Source organism: Suricata suricatta, chromosome 12 (assembly GCF_006229205.1).
Source record: "Suricata suricatta isolate VVHF042 chromosome 12, meerkat_22Aug2017_6uvM2_HiC, whole genome shotgun sequence".
Classification (NCBI taxonomy): Eukaryota; Metazoa; Chordata; class Mammalia; order Carnivora; family Herpestidae; genus Suricata; species Suricata suricatta.
In genome coordinates this window covers 39,919,619-39,947,308 of record NC_043711.1, presented here as the reverse complement: position 1 = coordinate 39,947,308, position 27,690 = coordinate 39,919,619, and the positions used below count along the sequence as shown (strand labels likewise).

General features: G+C 38.5%; 1 long non-coding RNA gene across 1 annotated transcript in view; it reads right to left on the bottom strand.

Annotated features, from left to right (window-relative positions):
- Positions 1-19,896: 19,896 nt before the first annotated feature.
- LOC115274936 overlaps positions 19,897-27,690 on the bottom strand; it is a 190,948-nt gene continuing 183,154 nt past the window's right edge. The window contains exons 2-3 of the long non-coding RNA XR_003901326.1: positions 22,244-22,300; positions 19,897-20,009 (exon numbers count right to left, since the gene is read on the bottom strand). This is a non-coding gene — a long non-coding RNA (uncharacterized LOC115274936). The remainder of the gene's footprint in view (positions 20,010-22,243; positions 22,301-27,690) is intronic.

Here is a 27,690-nt window from a genome sequence, read left to right as displayed (position 1 = left end):
TTTGTCCAATTCAATCATTTCATCTGTAAAATGGGGACAATAAAACTTACCTTGGCTATCCAACAGCTAGTTTTGAGAAGTAATTTAAGAGACATAAAAAGATATGGAAATTATAAAGTGTAACATAAATATAAACCAATGAGACAAGTATATCTGTTATGTCATCAGATGCTTATAACAACTCCACAACGTGACCCAAAGTTGTTATACCGATTTACTGATGGAAGGTAGGGGAAAAAAGGAAAAGGATTAAGCTATTTGCTTAAAGTCTCTCAGAAGGTTGGTTACCAAGCCAGGACCAGGGCCCCTGGTTCCCTCACCCACTGGCTCTCACCTGTGCTGGTTATTTCCCCATATCCATTCTCTGGCCTTTTGTACACCACACAAGCTCCTGTTTCTTCTGACTTCAGGTTGTACAAGCCAAGAGAAAGACCAGATGATGGGAAGAGAGAGAGTTTGGGGTATTCTTCCACTCTTGTCTCCCTGCCTCAGCACTGTGGCTCTATAACTTCAACTCATATCTAGAGCCTCCTCCCACAATGATAGTTGTCACAGGGCTCCAATAACATTGGGTCCCCATGCGCACTCTTTTCTCTTCAGACCTAGGCATAAACAGCTTCTTTACCATTGCTAATCCCTGGCACCTCATCATCTCTTCTTAGGTGCCTCTACCCTGCCTACATATCTCTAAATGGTACCTTCTTTAAATTCTCTGCAAAATTCTCGTTAAGCAAGCCTTCTGTTTTCTGCTAGATCCCTGAGTGATAAACACTCTTTTTAAAACTGAGTGTTCACGGGCTGCCAAGAAAACTTTTACCACCTTGTTTCCAATTCCTCTCTCAGCTCCCCCCTCTCTCCCCAGACGTCTTCCACAGAAAGCCACAGGCCACCCCCATTCTCCAGGCAGTAACTCACCATGCATGGGCCTGCACTGCTCTTTCCTAATTCTTCTTTATCAATTTAAAAGCTGTTAGGCCCTCTCCTTAGCTCCTATTCCCCCACCCTCTCTTCCTCTTCTGTCTCATACTGTTTCTCCACAGTAGAGAATCTGGACTGTTGACCTGTCTGCAGTATACTCTGGGTTGAGGAACAGCAGTAAAGTTCTCTCTGAGTTTTTTTAAACTCAAAATTTGTAAACTACCTTTAAAAAAAAAAGTAATTCTGCCTAAAAGGGATTTAAAAAATTGACCACCCTGTCAATTTCCCCTTGAGGTTATACAGAGTATTTCCATACTGGCAGCACAATCAGGCCCATATTCTTTCAGACTAAATCACTATTGTTACTAGGAACATGGCTGCTAACTTTTTCCAAGACTGCAATAAATTAGAGCCCCAACAGTGTTTCCACCATTGAAATTTATGGCAGAAACAGTCACAATAGTCATTTTAGCCTCTAGCGTGCTTTCTCACTAAAACCTATGAGTTCGGTGGTCAGACATAACCTGTAATAATAGCTTTGTCTTCCTAGTGTGTGGCTGGAGGGAAAAATAAATAAATAAAAATGCCCTTGCCTTCTTATGTTAGAATTCACATTGGAAATATCCAAGAGCTGACATATCATCTAGGAATTCTGAGCCCCTTCCTCCTCTCCTTGCTGTGAAAAATAATGATCTGTTGATCTCTAATTGTCATTCAAACTGTGGGCCCATGAAGCCAGCATCTGTCTCCTCATTGGCTTCCTGTTCCCTAAATGTACTGACTGTCATGAAAAGGAAACAGCACTTTTTGTGACATTTTCCAAACTACATTACTCATGAAGGGCTGACAATAATTACCAACAAATTGAAATGAATCCCCAAAATGATGACTGGTAGAGTCTACAAAATAACTGGTATTTTTACCACCAGTTTAAGAGTATGAGACTTCATAAGTGATTTTATGACATTTTGGCTACTGATTACAGGTACAAATTATCCATGCTCAATTAAAGAAAGATGAAAGTTCAGCTTTCTATAATTAAACCAATGGTTTGTTCAGCCTCAGGGCTGGAAATACATGTAAGAATTTGTGTCTCTGAATGAAAAATTATAGAGGAAAATTCTACTATCATGGGCTTTCTTTAAATCAAGTCCTATACATACTGGAAAATAAATGAGACTCTTAGACAAGGAAAAAAGAAGTCATTCTCACACTTTTTTGGCTTCCATGTAGTGAATTTATTTCTTCACTATCAAGTTTTGAATATTGTATCCTTTTTAAAAAAATGTTTATTTATTATTGAGAGAGAGCCAGTGCATGCACACAAGTGGGAAAGGGGCAGAGAGAGAGGGGGACAGATGACTCAAAGGAGGCTCTGTGTTGACAGAAAGAATCCAATGCAGGGCTCAAACTCAAGAATCATGAAATCGTGACCTGAAGTGAAGTTGGACGCTTAACCGACTGAGCCACCCAGGCACCCCTTAAATGTTGTATTATTTAGATCAGTCTTGGTAAATGAATCCAGCCATTTTCTTCGGATCCTGCTACAAACATGATATGAAGTACTTGAAAAATACCTAAGAGTATATGTCAATGTGAAAAATAAAGCCCAAATAACTAGCACTGTAACTTACTACTTCTGCTTATCTGTAAAATGGGGCAGGATGATCAGCTGGATGTGTTAACTTGGCTAGGCTTTGTCCCCACTTAGTCAGTCGAACACTAATCTAGGTGCTGCTATGAAGGCATTAGTAGACATGATTAAAGTCTATAGTCTGTGAAGTAAAGGAGATGAGCCTAGACAATGTGGAGGGCCTGAGTCAATCAACTGAAAGCTCCTAAGAACAGAATTGAGGCTTCCTCAAATAAGAAATTTCACCTTTGCTTTCAGCTCATGCCAATAACTCCAATCTCCCCTTCCTGAGATCTTCCCTACAGATTTCAAATTAGCTTAGCCAATCCCATTTGTGTAAACCAATTCTTTGCGATAAATTTATTTATCTACTTATGTATCCTAGTGGTTCTCTTTTTCTGGTTGTATCTGACTGATAAATAAGGATAACAATGGCTATTCTCAGGTGTGTTATAATAAAATGAGATTATGTGCATAAAAATTCTTTTATCACAAAATGAATGTAAGGAAGTGTACATGTGATGTGACTAATTCCAGTCCAGCTAATAACTCCATATAAATGTCACTCTTTCCTAACAGGACTTACGAAGCCATTGTATTCTCCAGATATCACAAATTCCCTGACATTCTAAGGCTTTTTAATAATACCAGACCCTGCTTGACAGCCAATCATACTCAAACCCCCAAGCATCTAGATGTGATACTTTTCACACAAAAATGATAATGAACTAGAGAAAGAGTATGTGAACAAGGGTATCAGATATCAAGGTGAAAGCACAGGTGTAAGGTTGACATTGAAACAGAAGCCTGGACAAACCCAAAATAAAGACCAAGTACAGAGTCAGAGCTAAAGAATAAAAAGTTATGTGAAATCCATAGGTGGAGTGGGAGCACTTACTCCAGATACCAGCTCACGTCTTACCTGAATTTGGGCTGCCTCAGCTCCCCAGTGGGTGGGTGAGATGATGGGCTGGAAAAGGAGGACTTCTGATCGAAATGGTGTGCCAAATAACCCTTAGGGTCAGGAGTTCTCATACCTGAGAATCAGGCAACCAGGAGCACCTGGGAGTGATAACCATCAAATTCATTTCCTTTTCCTTCAAGTCACACAGTCAAATTATATTCCACATCCTCCGTTGCAGTTATCCTGACTGTAAGGCTGAGTTGTAGCCAGTGGGATGATGGTGGAGGTTCCTACTTCCAGGCCTGGCTCATAAACACCTGCCATACTCTTCCTGGTCTTTTCCTCTGCTGTCTTGCAAAAATGGAGCCAATCCCCAGCACAGCCATAAGAGCCATATAGTAAAGAAGGCAAAGCCACAAGATGCAAAAAGCCTGAGTCCCTGACTCACTGCTTGAAGGAGAAGCATCCAGAAGTGTTACCTGACTGAGAACAGTTGCGTCAGATTATTATGTTAGCAATGTATGTTAGCAAGATACTGTGTTAAGCCACTGAAATTTGGAGGTTTATCTGCTAGATCAGTCAGCTAACAAAAATTGTTATTGAATTTGGCATGCTGTTGTAAAAAAAAAGGCAAAAAAAAAAACACCTTAAAATATATAGCACTGACTTATTCAGGTAGCCAATGGCAAGGAAACAGTGAAATCTGGGAGATGGGCACTCATGCTACTATTCAAGAGAACAACCCAGCACTGAAGCCAATATTAGAGGCTTGTCTTAAAGTCAGAATAATAATGTGACCACTATTTTAACTCCCCCCCCAACAATATCCTTCTCCATAATGGCCAGATTCCTCTTTCCTATTCCCCATTTCCCCTCTTCAATCCTTCAATCAGACTGCTTGTCTCACATCTGATAATACCATCCTTCCCCCTTCTCATCCAAATCCTATTCTTTCTCAATGCCAGATCAAGCCCTCACTTCTCTGCTGAGAGCACTTTTAGAATTGCTTTAACACATGGCATCTTACCCTCCTCTAGGTATACTGCTCAGATCACTCATCTGGACACTAATCACACACTGTTCTGCACTGTCCTTTACCTATGCCCCCACACCCACCCCACCATGGATACCTTGTAAATTTCTTTAGGGAGGGACCAAGCCATATATTCATTCATTCTCCCACCCAGCACCTTGCAGAGCAACGGACATGCATAGTGGCTCTTACTAAATGTTCAAAATGAATTGTATTTCACTCACTCTAACTTTTCTAATAAAACCAATAGTAAATTGAGATGGTCAATAAAACACAGTAGGAATGGCCAAGAGATGTCTTTTGAATACTAACACCAAAAGAGGAGTGGTGTGGCTGCCAGGAGCACTGTGATGAGAAAGACTCCAAGTCCATATCCAGACTCCTTGGGAAAGAGCATTGCAATCTATTAGCAACATCTGCATGGCATTGGGTACAAAAGTGCATCGTAAAGTTTTACTTTTTGCCATAGGCTTATAGCCTATGATTGTTGTAGTTAGAGCATTAGAGGCTTTTATTGCCAACTGCCTCCTGACAATATCACTTGGACGTCACCCTGTCTTCTCATACTTATTTTATCTAATACTACACTCTTAATCTTATCCCCCCAAACCTTATATTTTCCCAGCCTTCCTCATCTCCTGTTAGTAATAGTACCACATATTCAGTTGCTCAAGGAAAAAAATCAAAGAGTCAATCTTGATAATTCATTTCCTTTACCTCATTCTCCAAACATCCTGCCAGTTCAATCTCCAAAACATATCTTCAGTTTGTCCATTTCTCCCCCTCTCCTCTAGTCTACCACCTTAGTTCACTCTATCACCGTCTCTCATCTAAGACTACTAAAATCAATTCCTCACTGGTTTCCCTGTTTTTTATTTTTATCATTCAATAGTCTATTCTCAACACAACAGAATTCTTTTTTTCCATTTTTTAAAAATTTATTTTTTTAATTGATATCCAAGTTAGTTAGCATATAGAGCAACAATGATTTCAGGAGTAGATTCCTTAATGCCCCTCACCCAGTTAGCCCATCCCCCCTCCCACAACCCCTCCAGTAGCCCTCTGTTTGCTCTCCATATTTAAGAGTCTCCTATGTTTCATCTCCCTCCCTTTTTTTTCCCATTTTTTTGCAGAATGATTTTTTAAATCATGAATCAAGTTGTGTCACTCCATTGCTTCAAACTCTCCAGTAGACTCCCTTCCCTTTGTTATTACAATCAAATTTGACCTCCTTTTAATGACCTAAAACCTACAATTTTTGCCTTACACATCTCTTTGACCAATATTACCCTAGGTCACTGGGCTTCTGCCACACTCAGCTCCAAACACAGCAAAGCGTATCCCTGCCTTACACATTTTGAACTTGCTATTCCTTCTGTCTGGAACACTCCTGCCTCAGATCTTTGCATGGATGGTGCTTTTATATATTACAAGCCTCAACTTAAATTCTAACTCTTCAGTGAGACCTCCTTGGCCACCCTGTATAAAACATCCTGCAAGTTCATCATTCTTTATCCTTGTACCCTGTTCACTTATGGAATTATTTGTTTTCTTGCATTTTTTTCCTATCTCCATCCCTGGATCATTAGGTCCATAAAAGCAGGGACCTTGCCTAAATTCATCATTGCTATATCCCAGCAGTGTGGTCTCATTCCTCTTTGTAACTTTTATTTTCCCCTGTTTTAAAGTGAGAGTTGGGATTAGGAACTCACTAGAGAAGGCTCTGACATTCTTTGCATCCACGATTCCAAGGAGGCTTTAGAGCTCAGGGCTTTTCTACACACTGACATTTCTAAATGCATTTTTCAAATGAAGTCAACCCCCTCAGGCAGCCCAGTGGGGAGGTCAGAGGGAGCCAGCAAGAAGGAAGTCTGGTGAGCTGAATTACACAGTTCCTTTGCCATGCCACTCCACCCAGACTGAGGAGATGCAGCTCATTAGGTACTAAATGTTTAGTGACTGTCACTATTAATTGGTGGGTATAAATACTCTAAGGAGACAGTAAATCTTATGCTGGACTCAATGACATCAGCCCCTTGCAGTAAGACAAAGCATTAGGAATTTGTATCTAAACCATTATAAAAAAGAACCCATAGATTATTCCTTCCCTGCTTGTAAGAGTAAATACTGGCTGCTATTTATACTGAGCATTAACCAGAATCTATATCAAATATTTTACATTTCTTTACCATTTTGTCTTCCACTAAGCCTAAAAAACAGGTACTTATATTATCCTCATTTAATGGATGAGAAAACTTGCATATAGAGAGAAGCCCTTTGCCAAAGATCGCAGAGCTAATAAGTGATGGATCCTAGATTTTAATTGGGGTCTGTCTCATTCTGAACCCTATGATCTTAACTACTAATATTGCCTGTTTCTTATAATTATTGTTTCATCATATGATTACAGTTATTTTACCAAAGGTTTTTCCATTCTTCAAGTCTGAGCTCAAATGCCACTTCTTTCATAAGGATATATCTAGAACCTCCAGACACACCCATCCTCTACCTCACCTTTTCCTGCATTAGTCATATGGAATCAATCACATAGGGAAGGAGGGTCAGGAACTAACATTCATTAAGCATACAGTACATGCACAACAAAAGCTTATATCATTCCAACTATCCTACAAAGTAGGTATTAAATCTGTTCTGAAAGGTGAAATGGTTTGTTTTGGGCAGGGTCTTACGGCTAAAAATGGTGGAATCAGAATTTAAACCCAAGTTGGCTTGATGCCTGCCTGAGTCCAAGGTATTTACACAAAGTTACTCTGGATTCTCCATTACACCCCTAGACTAAATAAATCACTCTCTTATAAACCTCCAAAGTACCATGAGCCTCTTCTTTGAAGTATTTTCCATAATTCTAATTTTATATATAATTATATGATTCATTTTAATTCCTTTTTTACACCCTAACTCCATGAGCCTAAATATATCTCTTTTTGCTCTACTAAATCCCCAGTACTCAACAAATACAGTAGTCAGAAACTAAGAAATATATTTAATTTCATTAAATACATCTCATGTGTAAGTTTAGTCTATTTCTGATAGATTTAAGCTCCCTGAAGTTGATTATCTACCTAATTCATCTCTAAGATCCCTCACATAGTAGGAACTGCACATAGTAGCAACTCAGTAAACATTTGCAAAGTAAATTTTACTTATCAGTCTGTACTATTTCAATCCTTATATCATCAAAGTCTCCTAAGTAGGCACTAAATAAAATAACAGAGTAGGAAGGTAATGTAGTTCTTTTACAAGAGAGGCTTATAATCCAACAGATATAGATTTGAAAACCAAGAAAAAAATAACTGTAGTGTGAAACCCAAGTCACACAATTGTATCAATCAGGATATGTTAAGCTATGCTGCTATGATGAACACCTGACCATCTCTGCAGCTGAAAGCAAAGTTTTACTTCTCATTCTTGCTATACAGATATTTCAGGTTGATGAAGGGCATTATTCCACACCATCCTAACTCCAGGGCCCAAACTAACAGAACAAAACTGGTTGCTATAACAGAGGTAAAATGAGAGCAAGGAAAATAACATAGCAACTCTTAAAGTTCTACCTGGAAGTAATGCTGTGTTACTTCTACTCACACTTCATTGGCTATGTTCCAAGTGTGAGAATGTTCTCCTATCCAGGAAGAAGAAGCAAATACATCTGGTGAATGGAACTAAGGACTACTACAATAACAGGCTGGGTAGGAGTAAACATTTAGAAGTAACTTAGTTAAACCCTGACACACGACCCAGAAAAAGGTATTTAAACCACTATTCTAAAAGCAATCCATTGTTAATAAAATAATGAACTTGGTCATTTTTATCAGCTCTTGAGCAGCTATGCCTCAGTGTCCTTATCTGTAACATAGAAATAAAAATAGAATTTCAGGGCTGCTTTGTAAACTGTAATGATATATGTAAAAGTAACCTGTCAAAGACCTGACAATTGATTTAATATCACTAAACAATGGCCTTTAGGGAAACACAAGTATTGTCTTTGGGGTGCCTGGGTGGGTAAGGCAATTAAGCATCCAACTCTTATTTCCAGTCGGGTCATAATCTCACAGTCCATGGGGTCAAACTCTGTGACAGACTCTGACAGACTCTGTGATGTCAACTTGAGATTCTCATTCATTCATTCTCTCTCTCTCTCTCTCTCTCTCATTTTTCCCCATTCCCATTTCAAAATAAATAAATGTTAAAAAAAATACAAATGGGGTGCCTGGGTGGCTCAGTTGGTTAAGCATCCAGCTTCAGCTCAGGTCATGATCTCATGGTTTGTGAGTTCAAGCCCCATGTCAGGCTCTGTGCTGACAGCTGTCTCAGAGCCTGGAGCCTGCTTCGGATTCTGTGTCTCCCTCTCTCTCTCTCTGACTCTCCCCTCCTCACACTGTGTCTCTGTGTCTCTCAAAAATAAATAGAAAACATTAAAAACATTAAAAAATACAAATACAAGTTTGTATTTGAAATGTGGGAAAAAATAGTTCCTCAAGATGGAAGAGATATATAAAATGACTCACTTTCCCTTATGCTTGACAATTTTATTTGGCTGATATTATCTACCTGCCCAAATGATTTACCACATACTATCACTCTTACATCCCTCTAATACCAGTAGTCAAATAATTATAGAGGGACCAAGTACCATATCCTATGGCAAAAGACGTTTGGAGGGAGGAAAGCAGTGGAAGAAAACTATTAAAATAACTAGAAACTACCTGTCCTTCCCAGGCAGAAGCAAACTGCCTCCATTCAGGGGGATGAAAAATTGCCATTATTCTCTATCCCCCTCCTTTATTTCTTGTCTGCACATTCCTCCCCTGCACAGGTCTCAGCAGTGTAAGTCCAGTGTTGCACATTCCCCGGTTCTCTTTCTTATCACTAAGACTCAGAACCAGGACCAACAAGCAAGTGATGTTTCCCATGATGGGCTGCTTTTTCCATTCTCTGACTATGCACACTGATCCAAGTGTGTGATTGAAAGAGCTTTAAAAGGCCAATACTCCAATTTAAATATTATTATATCCTACTCCTTCTCCTACTCATATCCCCTACTCACACCTCCATACAAATGTTCTCAGGATGAGGGAAGAAGCACTTATCAATGCTTTGTTTCTAAATAGACGCACTGTGTAAATGCCTCACAAAGAGGAAATTCTCTACTTTTCCCCTCCCTCCTATGCTCAGTGATAATCCTCAAAGATGAAGCCTGATTCCAGGACCCTGAGCCATGTTTGCAAGTAGAAGATGGCTCTTAAGCAATGAAACACAACTGTACACGTGCTCCCTTCTGTCTTTTCTGTCTTTCGTGCTAGTAGAATAACAGTGTGAACATGTTTCCAGATGGGAAGAGACCTGGTCTTCTTACGTCTCAGTTTTTCTTCCTTCTCTTCTATCCCTGCAGCATAAGTGGAAAACTGGCCTAGAGTAAGGTCAGTACAGCACTTAGAATCATTAATGACACAAAACAAAAAAGAATCAAGTATTCACCATGGGCCTTTTAGTTTTTCATCTTCTGTCTCATTCTGCATAGCAATCTCGATGAGCTTCCTGGGGCTGCCCACATCAAAGTACTCACAAACCAGGTGGCTTAAAATAATGACAATTCACTGTCTCTCAGTTCTGAAGGTTACAAGTCTGAAATGAAGGTGTCAGCAAGGTTATACTCCCTCTGAAACCTGTAATGGAATCCTGCCTGACTCTTTATAGTTTGTAGTGGTTTGCTGGAAAGCTTTTAGCATTTTTTGGTTTATGGCTGCATCACTCCAACCTCTGCCCTCACAGTCACATGGCATTCTTCCCATCTGTCTCCACACCTAGCCATCTTCTTACAAGGACCCCAGTCATATTGGATTAGGGGTCCACCCTACATTACTATGACTTCATCTTAACTGGATTTTATTTCCAAATAAGATCACATTCTGAGGTGCTGGAGCTAGAACTTCAACATAATCTTTTTAAGACAGAAACACAATTCAATCCATAAAACCTTATGGGTAAGATTTTCTGGAGGTATTATTATTAATGGGATGAAAGAGTTCATCTGAAATCTCTAGATCTATAGTCCAACCTCCTCATTCTGTGCATAAGAAAACAGAATCAAAGAAATAAAATTACCTCCTCAATGTCACGTGGCAGTGACAGATGTAAAGGTAACAAATGGGAAGGGGCAGGGTTATTTGGCTTAGTGAGTGTCATCTCAGTGGTTCCCCCTTTGCTGACTCAGTAATTTGTAGCCTTCAAATATATCATTTCCAGATGTCATGCTTGGGGAAAGAAGATGAGCATTCTAGACATAGGAGAGCAGATGGTCAGAGGGGAGGTTCCTAAGTAGTTATCCTCCCCTTCTTGGAACGGACCAAACACAAGGTCAGGACTAGCCCACAGTTCTTGACATACATGCTTCTCCCCACCTGTATTTCCCAGGGTGCTCACAGCACATGTCTGCTCTTCAATCGTGGCACTACGATATCATACAACTACCTAGGGATCAGACATGCTCTCCTCTCAAGTGCGATTATTTCTGACCTAGGTGCTAACTTGAAACTGCTACTTAATAATCCATCATTTTCTTTGCATTTTCAATCCACTATTTTTGCACACATAATTCTGCTTCTCACTACACTTCTAAGAGAGAGGTAGAGCAATTATTTTTTGAAAAATGGGGAAATGAAGATCAAAGAGGCTAGGAGGAATGCACAAAGTTAGAGCCCAATTTAGCAGCTGGACTATAGTCCTAGAACCTCCCAACCTGCAGAGCCCCCAGTGCCCTTCTTTGACTACTGTGATATGGCCTTTGAAACTGGGGAAAGGAAGAGTCCTACGATTTCAGATATGGAAGGAAATTAATCTTATTAAGTAGTATAGAAGGGAGAGTGGAGGACAAACAATTCATAAGATGTACACTAACACATTGGATAACTGTCACTGCCTCCATGGGACTGTGTCAGCTAATAATTCACCTTTCCAGTGTAAGAGAAATATAAAATATGCACAAGCTTAGGAAATAATATAACACCTATTGAATATTTCAAGTGAAAAGTCAAGATTTACCACACTCACTAGCTCTGAAATAATTTGCAAGCCCTGCAATCGCCTTTTTTGTGGGTTAGAAGGTGATTTTAAAAAACTGCCATCCTCCACAAAATTAGTCTCTACCAAATCCATTTCCAAAACAATCAATAATAGTACATTAAAAAAAAAGAATGTCTGAGAAATAATAAAGACTGATAAAAAGAATCATGTCAGAGAAAACTCAAGCATGACCTTTTGAGCAATATCATTTGTTTAGCTGGCACTTTGTATGATAAATAACTTTTAAATAAATGAATGCAGGCCAACAGTGATAAAAAGAACAGTACATGAATGTAATTTCAATGCAGATCCTTACTATGGCTTTCAAAACAATCGTACCTTCACCTGAAACAACAGAGCTTCAATTTAAGGAATTTATCATATAAATGATAAAATACTTTGAAATGTCAGTGCTGGGTCCAGAAACCATCAAAAGAAACATTAGATTAGTAGAAACTGAAAATCTTGCTGACTGCAGAAAAAATACCATGATAATCCACTATCTTGTCAAATTATATTACACTCTCTGACATTAGTATCCCATCCTCTGAAACCTGTCCAAATGCTGTAGCAAACAGTAAAACTATTTTATTCAGCTGTATGTTTGCCTGTTTTTAAAGACTTCTTTACCCTCTGGTCTCCATTTATCTGTCATAATCTTTTAAAATCAAGAACATGCTTGTTCCCAATATTATGTAATATTTATGAGGCACTTACAGAGTACTCATTGAGGATAACACGCTGAAGGTCTATCATTGCTATACCCAACCTTCTTGACCCTGATTCCCAGAGAAATCAATCAATAAACAACAATATCAATAATAAAAACCTTTTAACAGGAATTTAGCTTTAGCTTTGTGCCAGGTATTATGCTAAGGGCTTACAGGCACATTTTCATCTCTACACAAACATGAGATATATTATAATTATCCCCATTTCACACAGAAAAAAACCAAAACTCAGAAGTGTTAGGGAACATCCCCAAGACCATGCAATTGATATATACGAAGGTCTTTCTAACTCCAACACTTTATGAACAGCACTTAACCCACACACTGAAGAGCCTCACCAGTTTTCCTTTCCTTAGTGTGGGCTGATGCAATAGATATTGCAGCAGGGTGAAGATATCCTTTCTTTAGTCTGCATGTTGTGGACACTCCTCTATTAAACTGAATCACTACACACAGCAAAAAAGACTTAGGGAACAGTTGAAGAGTGCTAGGGTACAAATAAATGATATTATAGCAGATATATAATGAAGTGGAAAATGTGAAAAGGAAAAAAGCAGATTGCAAGACACTACTAATATGCAAAATAATGTTACCCTCTCTTATTTACTATATTTTAGGTATTTTCTGAATTATGTTTCTGTATTAATTAATTGACCACCTCACAACTGTTCTATTTATTTGCATATATTAGGTGTATTTGTTTTCTATGGCTGCTGTAGCAAATTTCCACAAACTTAGCAGGTTAAAACTACATAAATTTAAATTTTTACTGATATAAATGGCTTTATTTTTAATTCCAATGTAGTTAACAAACAGCATTTTATTAGTTTCATCAGGCATTTATTATATTTCTAGAGTTCAGAAATCTGAAGCAATTTCAATAGGCTGAAATTAAGGTGTTGCCAAGTCTTCATTCCCTTCTGGAAGCTCCAAGGGAGAACCTGTTTCTTTGATATTTCCAGATTCTAGAAGCTGCCCACATCCCTTAGCTCTTGAACATCTTCCTCCATCTTTAAAGTCAACTATGTCTGTCCGTGTCTTCCTCACGCTGCTATTCCTCTAGCCAATTTTCTCTTCTACTTTTAAGGACCCTTACAATTACAATGAGTACATCCAGATCATCTAGGATACTGTAATTTATGGTCAACTGATTAGCAATCTTAATTCTCCTGTGCCCTATCACCTAACACAACCACAGATCCTGGGAATTTGGATGTAGACATCTTTGACAGTTATTATTCTGCCTACCATAGTTGGCCTCTGACCCCCAAAGATTCATATCCATCACAAACCTTTACACCTAGTAACTCTCAACATCTCAATTTCTCTGTTGGAACCACTGTTATCACAACCAAGGAGCCAAAGAAATTAATAAAGTACAAAAAGTGGAGCCAAGGGAATAAATGCAAGGCCTGGAGACCTCTTACTATACATCCTTGTCTCTTCCTTATCACTCACTGCATAAAGCAAGATTCAAGGGAGGACAGTTGACTCATAATGAGAAGCTCAGGTTTGATAAAGCCATAGGAGGATTTAAGAAGAGCAAATGACATAGGTAAATCAAGCTGAACTCGTAGGCTTGTGTGGAATTGAAGAAAGAGTACAGAGAAGCAAGTTCAAGTCCCGTCTTCAAGATTTACAGTGATACCAACTTGGAATAGTCTAATCACCCTCCTGGCCCTCAGTTTTCTTATCTATAAAATAAAAATGAAAATAGTGCCCATGTGCTTTGCAAAGTTGTTATGAGAATCAAAGTTCATGGTTTTTGTGAAAAGTACCTTGGAAATTATAAAAACCCATAATGGGGACATAAGGAGGAATTTATCAGTAAAACAGCAGCTTGAATGGTCCAGTCAGGTAAAGGTAGAAGTTGCAGATAGGTGGGAGGTAGGCTGGCATTTGAGTAGCTAAAGAGAATAGATGATTTTTAAAGATCTCCACACTAAAGCTGCAAGAATTTAATGAACTCTTCTGCAATAAACGGTGGAGTTTCAACCTTGTAGCTCTAAACTCCATGCTCTTTTCTCTATCCACATTGTCTTATGAAGCCAGAGATTCAAGGATTTGAGAGAGTGACCAGGAGCAGGGATCAGGAGCCTGGATGTATGAATCAATAATTATAATTGAGTGTTTTGTCTGTGCTGGACAGTATTCTAAGCACTTTATACATAGTAATTTATTAAATCCCCTCATAAGGTAATTGTCTCCATTTTTATAAATGAAGAAACGGAGGCATAAAGAGGTTAAATGCAACATGAGGATTATACATATAGTAAATGTAAAAGCCAAGATTTGAATCCAGGAATTATGGCACAAGAATCTGTGTTCATAATGACCAGAGTACACTGCTCCTAAGCAGGTGTGCACATATATTCTACCAGACTACTCTGCCATCTCCTCAAACACTGCCCACACCCCTACACCCATTATACAGGGCCATGCTCATTATGTATTTATTAAGTTTGGAAAAGACCTTGGAATGCTGCACTATTTAGGATCATGATTAGGGATGAGGAAGAAGAAGCTGACATTCTGAGTGACTGACTGGATATGGCAAGCCTAGGAGAGATATGGTCAAGAAGGTGCCCAAGTAAAGGGAACTGGCTGAATCCTTCTAGGATGAATAAGAAATCCTGTTGAAAGAAGTCTAGGAAGGTAAGAGGGGACTCAGATAAGAGAAATGTGGGGCTAGGGAAGCCATTTACATAGGTGATAAGCTCCTCGTGATAATTTGTTGGCCAGTATCTCTAATTATGCCCCAAAAAATCAATCAACCAATCAAAGCTGAAGTAAAAAGTTAGCATTATTAGAAATAAACTAAGGGATGCCTGGGCAGCTCAGTTGGTTAAGTGTTGAACTCTTGATTTCTAATCAGATCGTGATCTCAAGGTTTGTGAGATCAAACCCACAATCCAGCTCCATGCTGACGGCACAGAGCCTTCTTGGGATTCTCTCTCCCTCTCTCTCTGCCATTTCCCCTCCCCCTCTCTCAAAAATAAATAAGTAAACTTAAAGAAAAAAGAAACTAAGACTAGTATAGTTTCTTGAAGAGATTCTGGGAAAAGCAAAGTTTTCAAGACATATTCAGGAAAATACAAGCAAAACAACAGTCAATAATTCTAACTGTTAATCCAATACCCCTTTACCAAGACAGTCAGGTTTAGTTAATAGCTCTTATACTGCATTTAATTTTCAATTTGTGAGATGTCAATCTGGGAGGTTTTGTTGAAAACCAATGAAGTGAGATTACTCTAGCAATTACACTTAAATAATGGATTACTGCATTCAACAAACCTGTAAACAAAAAATGCCTCTTTTTCATTAGATGGAATGAACTATAGAGAAAAGAGGGAATTTGGGATAACATATTGTAAAAGCTGATCACTCTAAATATGTATACTATGCTTTTATGTGACAGGCTTCTGTATAATAACCCCAAAAATATACTTATATTAAAATAATAAAAAGGTAGCACTACTCCCTCCAGACAACCCCAGCTTCAGCATAAGACTTGTAGATGGACAGATAAATGTCCTCACTGCTCTAATAATACTCAATATGAAGGTTGCACACAGCTGAGAACCTAACACAACTTGGTTATTTGAATTTTCAGAAAGGCGGTGTATTTTCTCTCTTCTGCTTCCTATTTCAAATGTCCCTTCTGAGTCAGTAGGAGCAGAAAAGGAAGGCCCTTAGAAATTGGCAGTTCTGGACGTGAAAGTTTAAATCCTCCAGGCAGACATTAATTTTTAAAGAATATCTGAAATTCCAACTCTGTGACATACAAGATGGTAGGGATAGGTCTGTCTATGAATGCACAATCTCTGTGCACAAATGCACAATCTCTGAAACCTCTATAGTTGTATCCACAAAATAAAAAAATAAATAAATCTCACATTCTACCCAAAAGTCATTCTTTCCTTTTATTCCAACAAATTTGTATTCATCTTTTACTAGATGACTGACCCTGAGAATAAAGTCACAATGACAAACAAATATGGAAATGATTTTTGCCTTCATGGAGTTCACTCCATAGAGTGAAGATAGACATTCATGTAGTAATTACACAAGTAAATGCAAAATGGAAACTGTTGTGACTAAAAAAACATCCCTATAAAATTAACTTTGAGCTGGGGCCTGAAAAATAAGGTAGAGGTCACTAGGGCATGGCAGAATTGGGAGTGCTGGATAAGGGGACTCTTCCTGAAAGAGAAGACAGCACCTTGAAAGGCCCTGTAGCAAGAGGGTCCACAATGTAGTCAAGGACCTGAAAGAAGGTGGGGGTGCACAAATGCATGGGGGCTATGGCATGAGCCAAGCCTAGAGAGACAGGCAGAGTTAGCCTATGTTAAGTGGAAGATTTGGGCTCTTATAAATGCAATGGAAGGCACTGAAGCAGCTGTTGATAGAGAAACTGTAATGGAAATAATATTTTCCTTTTGAAAAATCATCCTGGCTGATCTATGGTTAACAAATCGTGGAAACAAGAGATAAGGTCAGAAATAAAGTGGTGGCAGTAGACATGGAAATTAAGGGTTTTGTGAACTTACAGGATATGTTTGCAGAGTACCTGGACAAAGTAATAAATGGCAGACTCTTAATCTATATGGTTGGCTTTGTCAGAAGAGGAATGCATGATGAGGATCAGAGCTTCTCTGTTGGTTAAAAACAGACTTTCAAGCCAGGCTTCCTGGTGTAGAGTCCCAAGAATGCCATTGTGTACCCTTATAAGCTATGCAATCTATCTGCCTTGGTTTTCTAATCTGTAAAATGTGGATAATAATACGATTCCAAAATCCTGAGTTAGATGCTTTTCTGAAATTTCACAACTTTGTGGATTTTGGAAAGGTATGAGGTTGTACTATGTATTGTGTAACACTTGCAACAAAGCCTTGAGCCCCAAAACCAAACCAATGATATGTTTTGAAGCAAAATGTATGATTATTTACACTACATGGTATAAAGACAATAACTAGACTTACATCAGTTCAGATCAGGTTTTGTCACCAATGAGTTTGTACTAATGTTGCAAAATATTTTATGTTTTATCAGATTCTTTTGAAATTCAGAATTGCAGATAAAGGACTGTGACCTGTAGTAACTTTATGCTAGGGTTGTTAGGAGGAATAAATGAATTATTATTTGTAAGCACCTGGCACAGTGCCTGGCACAAAGTAAATGCTATAAAAAGTATTTCTTTATGAAATAAATAAAGCTCCAATGTACAAAACTAGCAAGTTGAATGAATTTAGGAATTTCTAATCCATGAAAAGCAAGGACTGTCAAGGATGACCTCTGAGGTCCTTCTAGTTTTCAAGTTCCATAAGACCCCAAAATGTCTTGGGGAAGGTCTGTTCCAAATACTTTGTGGAAAAGGCAGGGGTAGACCCCAAATCCACTGCTGACCAGGTACAGATAATGACACAACAAAAATTTTACACACAGACCTCCCACCTCTTCTCTCCCCATGGGCAATTCAGTTACACTCAGACTTCATTTTGTATATACCTCTTCTCCAACACTGTCTCAACCCCACCCTGCCCCCACACCACATAGCACTATTACCACAGGTTCAGTTGTGAGCCTCAGCTCCATGACCACCAATCTGAATCATCAAGCTTCCAGAAAGACCTAACTCCTCAGCCAAATACAACCTTTGCCTAGGAAATGGAATCCAACAACTATTCTCACTCTGCTTTCCTTCAAGTGTATCTGGGAAAGGGTCAAAATTAGCATCAAAGAGTCTAGCCATATGACTTTGGAAGAGTCAGAAATTTAACTGCTCAAACCTTGGTCCTCTTATGTGCAGTATTAGGAAAATTAGAGTAGAACCTATTCTACTTTCTTCATACAGGTGCTATGAGGGTTAAATAAGGTGATATAAATAAAAGCTACCTTACAGGGTACATCTTATTGATAATACCACCAATTGCCTTATAATTAAAATATTTTCTGCATGGGAAATATGTCTTAGTCACTGATAGTTCCCTCAGAAAAATTAAAAATCTGCATTTTCAATGTTTTATTAAAGAAGAAAACAAACATTTGTTGAGGGCTTATCATATGTCAGGCACTATTCTAAATACTTTACATGTGTTATTTAATCAGAATACGGTATCATCACATGCCTTATTCAGTTACTGTTTCTGGTCATTATTTCAAGGAGAATACAGTTTGATGAAAGTCAAATTCATTTATGAGAGATTGTCAGCTTAGAAATAATAACCCCTTAAATCAGTACAACACTTGACATTTTATAAAGGGCTTATTCATTCACTGTTGCTCTTGATTGCCCCAACAAGATACATTTATTAGCCCCATGTGACAGAGAAAGAAACTGAGGCTGAGCTAAGAGCCTGACAAGTGAGGAACCCAGAAGTCAAAGCCAGGACTAAGTGTCTCTGGGATGCATGCTCTCAACCCCTGATCTCTACACAATCTCAGCAGTCCTGCTTGATAAAGCCTGCTGCAGCAAGATTTTTAATGAACAAATGCTAAATTTCTTTGTTCAGATCATTTCTACAAAGTATTTCATTTGGAAGGACAATAAAACAGCATGGGACACAACAAAAGTAGTTTCATTAAACCACTACAGGAAATGCAAGCACAGAGAAAGAAAGAAAGAAATACCCTAATGGCCACTTGCCACGTAAAAATGAAAAAGAGAGGCTTTGGCCATGATGCAGTTCTCTGTCCTCTCCTTCAGGGTCCTCCAAATAACTCTGACCTATGCATGGTTTGTAAAGTTCTAAAGCAGAAGGAAAAGCAACCTCTGATTGCCTCACCAAATCAGAAGTACTTTCTGTGTCAGAAGGTACTGCAGAAAGCCACAATGCAGACTAAATAGGTTCCTCCATATTTCAAAATGCTTTTTTTCCATTGCTTTTCTTTTTTTCCTCTACAATGGAACAAAAAAGCAATTACCACTCTGTCTGCTCATCTTGATACTCATGCTTCACTGAGCTAGAAAGAGGAAATGGGAATGGGAAATCTAAAACCAAAGACCTAGAGCCAGGAGAAAATGAACAAAGTTTTTAACTGAATGAGATTTGCATGGAAATCTGCAGTTAAAGTTTCTACTTACTCTATTTCGGAGAAAAACCTAATTGCATCTGATGAAGGCAAGACAGATATGGATGTATTTTTTTTTCAATAATAAATTTTAGGATTCTGGAAGTCTAATATTAAGTATACCTTGTTTATATAGTGATTTCCAATTCACAAAGAACTTTTACATACATCGTTTCACTTATTTACTAAAACAGTGCTAATTCTTTAACCAATCATTATGAATCTGGAATTTAAAAGGCTTTTGAGTCCCTACCAAGTGTTAGTCATTGTACTGAATGATTTGCATTCATTGTCTCTCATCCTTAAAACAACCTGGCAAAGTAGGCACAGCAGTCAGGGTCCCAGCAGAGTTTAAAGTCATCCTACAAGGAATTCTGCTATAACCTGAGGCTAGCAGCAACAATCGGGAACTCAGAGAGACTGCAAATGGTAACAGAAGACTTGGCGGTCTGTGAAGTTCGGCAGTCAAACTTTGTGATGCAGCAAGGAAATAGCTAAGGGAACAGAAACTCGAAACTCACTTTCCACATGTACTTGTACCTTCCACACTCCACCCTCCACTGAATGAACGCAACTGGAACCAGAGGACAAAGGATTCCACGGTGCAACTCCTTTGAGTGCCTGGCACAGAGCCGTCTGGAAAGGGATGAAAGGTAGATTCAGATGGAGAAACAGAAGTTATCCAGCACAGTCCATTTTTTTTTTGTCCCTGTCACCCCCTACTCTTTAATCCAATTGAAAAGATGGCAAATCACGTTGGGATGATGTCATTTCAGTCATCTAAAACATGAGGCACCGTCAGAGCTTGCCATAGAAGATGTCAGAGTAAAGAAAAACTGTCATATCACACTGACCAGGACTGTTGGGCAAGAGGTACCACAGTGGATCCCTCTAGTCCAGACATAGACTTCTTCCCTCACTGTGTAAAAGCAACCCATTTCCCCCAGTAATCAGGATCACTCACCATGCTGAGTACAGCGAACTCTTTTCTATCTTATGGCCCAGCAACATGAGGAGTACAAAATGGTCAGAGGTAGTTTTGGCTTCTAATTCAGTGGAAACACGACTATATCCCATTTGGATGCATTCTTTCTTTAAGAATTAGGACCTCTGGTACATGAAGAAGTTCTTCCCAAGGATTATTGGGTGAATTTGTATTGGGTGTATTTCTAAGTCAGGCCACTTTCATCTTCACCTTTGGTTCTGACCAAGAGTGTCTCCTTTATCAAACTTGAGTCAGGCTCCTTTGAATGTTCTTCTCAACAACCCCCCACCCCCATTTGAGCTTTCATTTTGCTCTCTGTGCTAATGTTAGCAAGAACCCTGCTAAGTCGGTTTAGCCCATAATTCCCCATCCTCAGTACCTTCAGTATCCTCATCTTCAAAACCATCCTCCAAATGATGTCTAATGTCCCTGGTCTGCCTTCAGCAAGAATTTTGTTAGGTTCAGTTAGCCAGAATCTCTCTTCCTCTAATGTTCCCAATTAGTAATGTTACATCTACTGCCCCTCACCCTACTCCTTGGCTATTAATTTCCACCTTCCCTTATTGTACTCTAATTTCTCTCCCCTACTACAAAACCCCATTGTAGAATTCTCTCTTAAACAAAGTGTTCCTTATCACCTTTAACAAGTATCATAAATAATTTTTTTCTTGGACAGTTTCCAGAACTTGGCATTGTGGCTAAAAAGGATGACAAAGTATCCATGGTTTTCAGGCATATAAAATACTACATCAGGAAGGATACCACTCCAAAATTTGTAGAGTATTATCATCCTGCTAGTTTCATAATTGAGCTTTCACCAAGTCAGTCCACTATTCTGTTAAGTAGCTGATTCTAGGCAATGTGGCACAGGATAAAACGAATGAATTCCATAGGCATGAGCTGACTATGACACACCTTTTGTTGGAAAATGTGACCCTGGGTCAGAGGTGATATCAGGATACCACTTTGATGGCAGAAGAGCAGAGAGCAGGGAAAGCATATATACACATCAAACAGGCTTTATCCTTTGAGGATAAATCCAAGTTCCCTCCATGAAGTAAGAGGTCCAACATAATGAATCTGTCACCAAATGGCCATCTGTTCCCTTTAAAAAATGGTCACAGGTAGCTGGGAGTTTAGCATTAGCTTCTGTTGTGGGAAGGTTGGATACCACGTCTTTTTGAGAAGAAGTCTAAATTCTTGAGCTCATGAATAATAATCCCTCCTTGCCCTTAAGCCATTTGTAAAGCATCCCATTGAGCAAGTACTGGGGCATCCAGAAGGGGTATCTTGGCTACCTGGTTACCCAGAGCCTCATCCACCAAGAATGATCTCTTCATTAATATGGAATACAAATATCTATGCTCTCTCCAGAGGAGTGCACATACTTCTCTCCCAGAATTCTGATGCCCATAGAGTGTCCATGTCCACTGTTCAAACTTAACCTGAAACCAGTGAGCAAGAATGGCAATTGACATAGTTCATAAGTCATCCTCCCAGAGTACAGAACAAGCTAGGAGAAGCTAAAGACTATATCCAGAGGGCAAAGATATCCTACTCAGTAGATATTACGGTCCCTTTTTCCATATAAAGAAACTGAGACACAAAAGACTAAATAGTTTGCCTGAAGATACACAGCTAAACACAGAAGCTGAGATTCAAATCTCCTATTCTCTTCTCTAAGCCACTCACACTGCATGAAGAAATAGAAAGCCTCTCAGATTCCTGTCAAGGAGAATTATGTTCATCTGAGAAGCACACCAATCACCAGCTTAAAAAATTCTTTACATTGATAAGTAAAATCCAAAATTCCCTCCTGTGGTCATTAAAATTAAATCTTAAGGATTATGATGAGCAAGAAATTCAAAAAGCTTTATTAGCTTACTCAGTGGAATGTGTTCTTAAAGATGGCTTCACCTCCAAGTGTTGGCCCCCACAGTTTCTGTATTATAGAAATAAAATATAAGCAATATTAGTGATTTTAAACTTCCTAGTAGACACATATTCAGAAGCAAAAAGAACACAGATGACATTAATTTTAATAATATACTTTATTTAACCCAAATCCAAAATACTATCATTTCAACATGTACTCAATGTAAAAATATTTGTGGAGTTTTTATGTTCTTTATTTAATACCAAGTCTTCAAGATCTAGTGTGTATGTCATACTTATAGCACATCTCAGTTCAGATCAGCCACATTTTCCCAAATGTTCAATACCACTTTTCCAAGGGTTCAATAGCTGCATGTGGCTAATCTATATTGGATTATACTGTTCTATAGGTAAGAAGATCTTCCACTGGCTGGCTGTGTCTTTACAGAATCTCTCATATTCCTCATCTTGAAAATGGATACTCTTGGGCACTCTTGGGAATAAAATGCATAATAACAATAAGAATACTAAGTATAACTAAGATTTGTCATGTGACAGGCATATCTAACTCTTGAAAAACTTAATTCTTATAACAAAAGGTTAAAAAATCAAAACAAAAAATAATTGAGTATCTTGCCCTAGGTTATAGAGAGTAACAATTTGAGCACTGGCAAATCTGATTTCAGTACCTGAAGTCTTTGAGAAGAAGAAGAATAACAATAAGAGCTACCAAATACTACATTTTAATACCCAATAAGTTAACAGAACTGTGATTCAAATCTTAGTAAAGCCAATCTTGTATGATAAATGGAGTCATTATTATGACTGTCTCAAGAAGTTTATCATATGATCATATCATGGGGAGAAAGAACAAAGCAAGAAATAAATAATCACAAAAGGCAGTTTATACCACATAACAGGCAAATAAAGGTGAACTCTGCAGAAGTCCAGGGTAGTGATCCAGCAGTAGTTATCAATATGGGCTCTCATAACCAAGAAAGTCTTAAGAGAAGGAGCTAGGTCTTAAAAGTCCCATAAGGAAAAGATAGCATATGACCAGCAAATGCAAGCAGGGTCAGCTTCTGGCCATGTGACCTATGCAATCAAACTGAGTCATGCAATCAGAAGGGCCTCACACTTGCTTTAATATTGACTTGAAATTCTTAGTAATTTTATCTTTAAACATGTGTTCTTTAAGTGAAGTGTGTTGGGACAATGAAGAATGTACATGAGCAGAAGAAATATATGCAATATAAGTGTCCACCTCCATTTCTTGCCACCGAATTTGCATATTGCGTTCACAATGCTCTATGACTAGACCACAATGTGTGGGAGTTCAGAAAGACTCAAAGTGAATATAAGGTAAGGATGACCTAATGAGAACTGAGTAAGCAAACAGCCCCCAAGAGGCCATAATTTTCATTTGATCCAGAACTTGCTTTGAACACAGAAAGAGAAATAGGATTATTCTAAGGAAAATAAATGACCCATGAACCCTATCATATCCTTTCTTATTTGGCTACTTCCCTGCATTAGCCAACCACTCATGCTGAAAATGAGGACACAGAAAAAGGAAAGATAAGGCTAACCATAGTTTCTTTTCCTTTCAGTCTTATTTTACTATCAGTAGGACTATAAGTAAGAGAATTGGTAGAATGTTTGCACATCAAGAAATGAAACAACAAAAGGTAAGTTAGTTCTGTGAAGCATTTCCATTTTTCTGATAAGAATATATGTGCAAAACCTATGAAAAATAAGTTGAGGGGCACCTGTGTGGCTCAGTCAGTTGGGGTCCAAAGAGATTTCTGCTCATGGTCCCAGGGTTTTGGGACCAAAGCTCCTCACTGAGCTCTATGCTAAGCATGAAGCCTGCTTGAGATTCTCTCTCTTTCCCTCTGTCTCTCTCCTCCACTTACACACCTGCCCTCTCTCTCTCTCACTCTCTCTCTAATAAAAAATGAGTAATTTTGGTGATTTTGTATATGTTAAATGCCTTTATATTTTTATTTAAAACTGGCATTGAACAATATAAGATAAATGGTATAATTCATGCTACTAATATAAGTTTTTACTTTTTGAAATTTAGAATATTGAATAAATAGCAAATAAAAATAACCTGACAAATCAAGAAATACAGACCAGGAAAATGGAGGAAAATAAAAAGGTTTATATTTTGGACATATAATGATCCTTTCTTCCTGCTTTTGAACAAGGGTGACCACATTCTTATTTTGCACGGGGTCTCACAAATTATGTAGCCAATCCTGATGGCAAGCATGCAGTTTCCCCCTTTCCTACATTTTCAGCAGACATTACTATTAGCCACTGAACCCAAGTATGACACCAGAATCTGTCTCAAAGCAGTGCTCCAAAAAGCAATCTAAGTTAAATCAATGGACAATCCCCAAAACCAAACCACGCAGAAGGTGAATGGCACTCCAGGCAAAGAAAACATTGGGTAGTGTACACCAGAGAAACGAAGATGTCAAGCCTGCTAAACTATCTGTAAACTATCAACTCCTTTTAATTTACCATTCCATCTCCAGGTATTAAGCAACATAAGCAAACTCAGCTTGATGGAAGAGGTAGATTCTTGTTTCATTACAGAAATGGTCCACAATTTAGAGCTTTTTAAAACTGTATTAGAGTGGAAACCCTTAAAAAATGTATAATACAATAAACTGATCATTACTTCTATGGTGATTATGATGTACCATACACCGTTTTAATTGATATCTGTGTATATCAGCTCAATCCATACAACAATGCTATGAGTTAGGAACTCTGATTATCCCATTTCTGTATATGGGGAACAAGTCCACAGAGGGGCTACATAACTAGCCTCGAGCCATCAGCTAATCAATAACACAGTCAGCAGTTGGAATCCAGGCAATGTGGATCTATAGTTTGTCCTACTACAGTCTCTTGAAGGAGTCTCTGCAGAAGGTGCCTATCACAAACATGGTAATGTTTTATCAAAGGTATTACATCTGGGGGAGACTGGGTGGCTTCGTTGGTTAAGGGTCCAACTCTTGATTTCTGCTCAGGTTATGATTCCATGGCTCATGAGTCAAGCTTATGTGGGGCTCTGTGCTGACAGCATGGAGCTTGCTTGGGCTTCTCTCTCTACCTCTGCCCAGCCCCTGCTCATGCTCACTTGCTTGCTCCCTCTCTCTTTCTCTCTCTCTCACTCTCTCAAAATAAATAAACTTGGGGGGAAGGGGAGAAAGATGTTGAATCTAAATGCCCCTGGTGGTATGGATTTCTCACAGTCTTGGAGGGAATGGCCTCCTCCCTTTTTCATCTGGACCCTAGAGTAGATCTACTGAAGCTATCTCTAAAAGCATCTGATGAGCAATTTCATCCTTTTCAGCCCTTCCCACTCTAATAATAGCAGTTCAGTCTCAGCCCAAGAAACATAAACATCCAGGATACCAGCTCAGCCAGATAAAATTCCCTCTATTACTTCAATCCTTGAAATTACCTCCTGGAATCTTAGAAGTGAAAGACTCCTTGGAGATTATTTAATCCAGGGACAATAAAAAAAAGTCCTGGAACACCTGGATGGCTCAGTCAGTTAAGTGTCTGACTTAGGCTCAGGTCATGATCTCACAGTTCATGGGTTCAAGCCCCCATCAGGCTCTCCACTGACAGTGTGGAGCCTGCTTAGGATTCTCTCTGTGTGTCCCTTCCCCAGTCTTTCTCTCTTTCAAAACAAATAAACTTAAAAAAAATTTTTTTGTCTTACATGCCCACTCTGATCTGATCAAATGGTGGTCGATACATAGAGCAATTGGATGACAGATTTTGAGGCCATTTTGGAGCTTTAGAGGACAGAGTATGTGCCTGATTAGTAATAGGTAAAGAGAGATAGAAGCAGAAACTCCTGTGCTATTCTGGCAATATGGCATGGTACTTAAGAATAAGGACTCTGCAGTTAGATTTCCAGGGATCAAAGCTTTGCTTCACTGTTCCTTGATAGTACAGCCTTGCCCTAGTTACTAAATCTCCGTAACCATCAGTTCTCTTATTTATAATATGTGGATGATAAAACTATCACATAGGTTAGCTCTGGGAGTTGAATGGAATAATATATGTAATGTGTTTACTGAAACATCCTGCATACCCTAAGTACTCGATGTATTATTGCATACTGGCCAGAAGCGATTCATGGTGTCTGGTATGTGTCCTGAAGGAGACAGGAACAGCAACAGTGCCATGAATATAGCCTTTTTTTTTTTTTTTTTTTTTTTTTTACTTTTCTTTCTCAAGCTTTTATTTAAACTCTGGTTAGTTAACATACAGTGTAAAATTAGTTCAGGTGTAGAATTTAGTGATTCATCCCTTACATACAACAACCAATGCTCATCACAACAAGTACCCTCCCTAATATCCATCACCCATTTAACCCATCCCACTACCTACCCCTCCCCCAATAACCATCAGTTTCTACTCTGTAATTGAGAGTCTGATTTATGCTCTGTTACTCTTTTTTTATTTTTAACCTATGTTCATCAGTTTTGTTTCTTAAATTCCACATATGAATGAAATCATATTGTATTTGTCTTTCTCTCACTGCCTTTTTTCAGTTAGCATAATATACTCTAGCTCCATTCTCATTGTTGCAACTGGCAGTATTTCATTCTTTCTTATGGTTGAGTAATATTTCCATTATATATATACCATATCTTCTTTATCCATTCATCAGTTGATGGACATTTAGGGTCCTTCCATTATTTGGCTATTATTGTTAATAATGCTGCTATAAACATCAGGGTGCATGTATCCCTATGAGTCAGTATTTTTGGATCCTTGGGGTAAATACCTAGTAGTGCAATTGTTGAATCCAAGGGCAGTTCTATTTTTAACTTTCTGGGGAACCCCCATACTGTTTTCCAGAATGGTTGCACCAGTTTGCATTCTCACCAACAGTGTTAGAGGGTTCCCTTTTCTCTGCATCCTCACCAACAGCTGTTGTTTCCTGTGTCATTAATTTTAGCCAATCTGACTGGTGTGAGGTGATAGCTCACTGTAGTTTTGCTTTGTATATCCCTGAAGATGAGTGATGTTGAGCATCTTTTGTCTGTTAGCCATCTCTATGTCTTGGCTGGAAAAATATCTCTTCATATCTTCTGCCCATTTTTTAACTTGTTTATTTATTATTTAGGTGTTGAGTTTGATAAGTTCTTTACATATTTTAGATACTAACCCTCTATCAGATATGTCATTTGCAAATATCTTTTCCCATTCCAAATGTTGCCTATTAGTTTGGTTTGTGTCCTTCACAGTGCAGATGCTTATCTCAACGAAGTCTCAATAGTTTTTGTATATAGCATTTCTGATCTCATTCCATCTCTTTAAATATACAGATGGAGAAACTGAAGCTGTGGAAATTTGGGACATTCCCTAAATCACATTTGTTATCTCTCTCAAAATCTAAGGAAAGCCCTCAAGGAA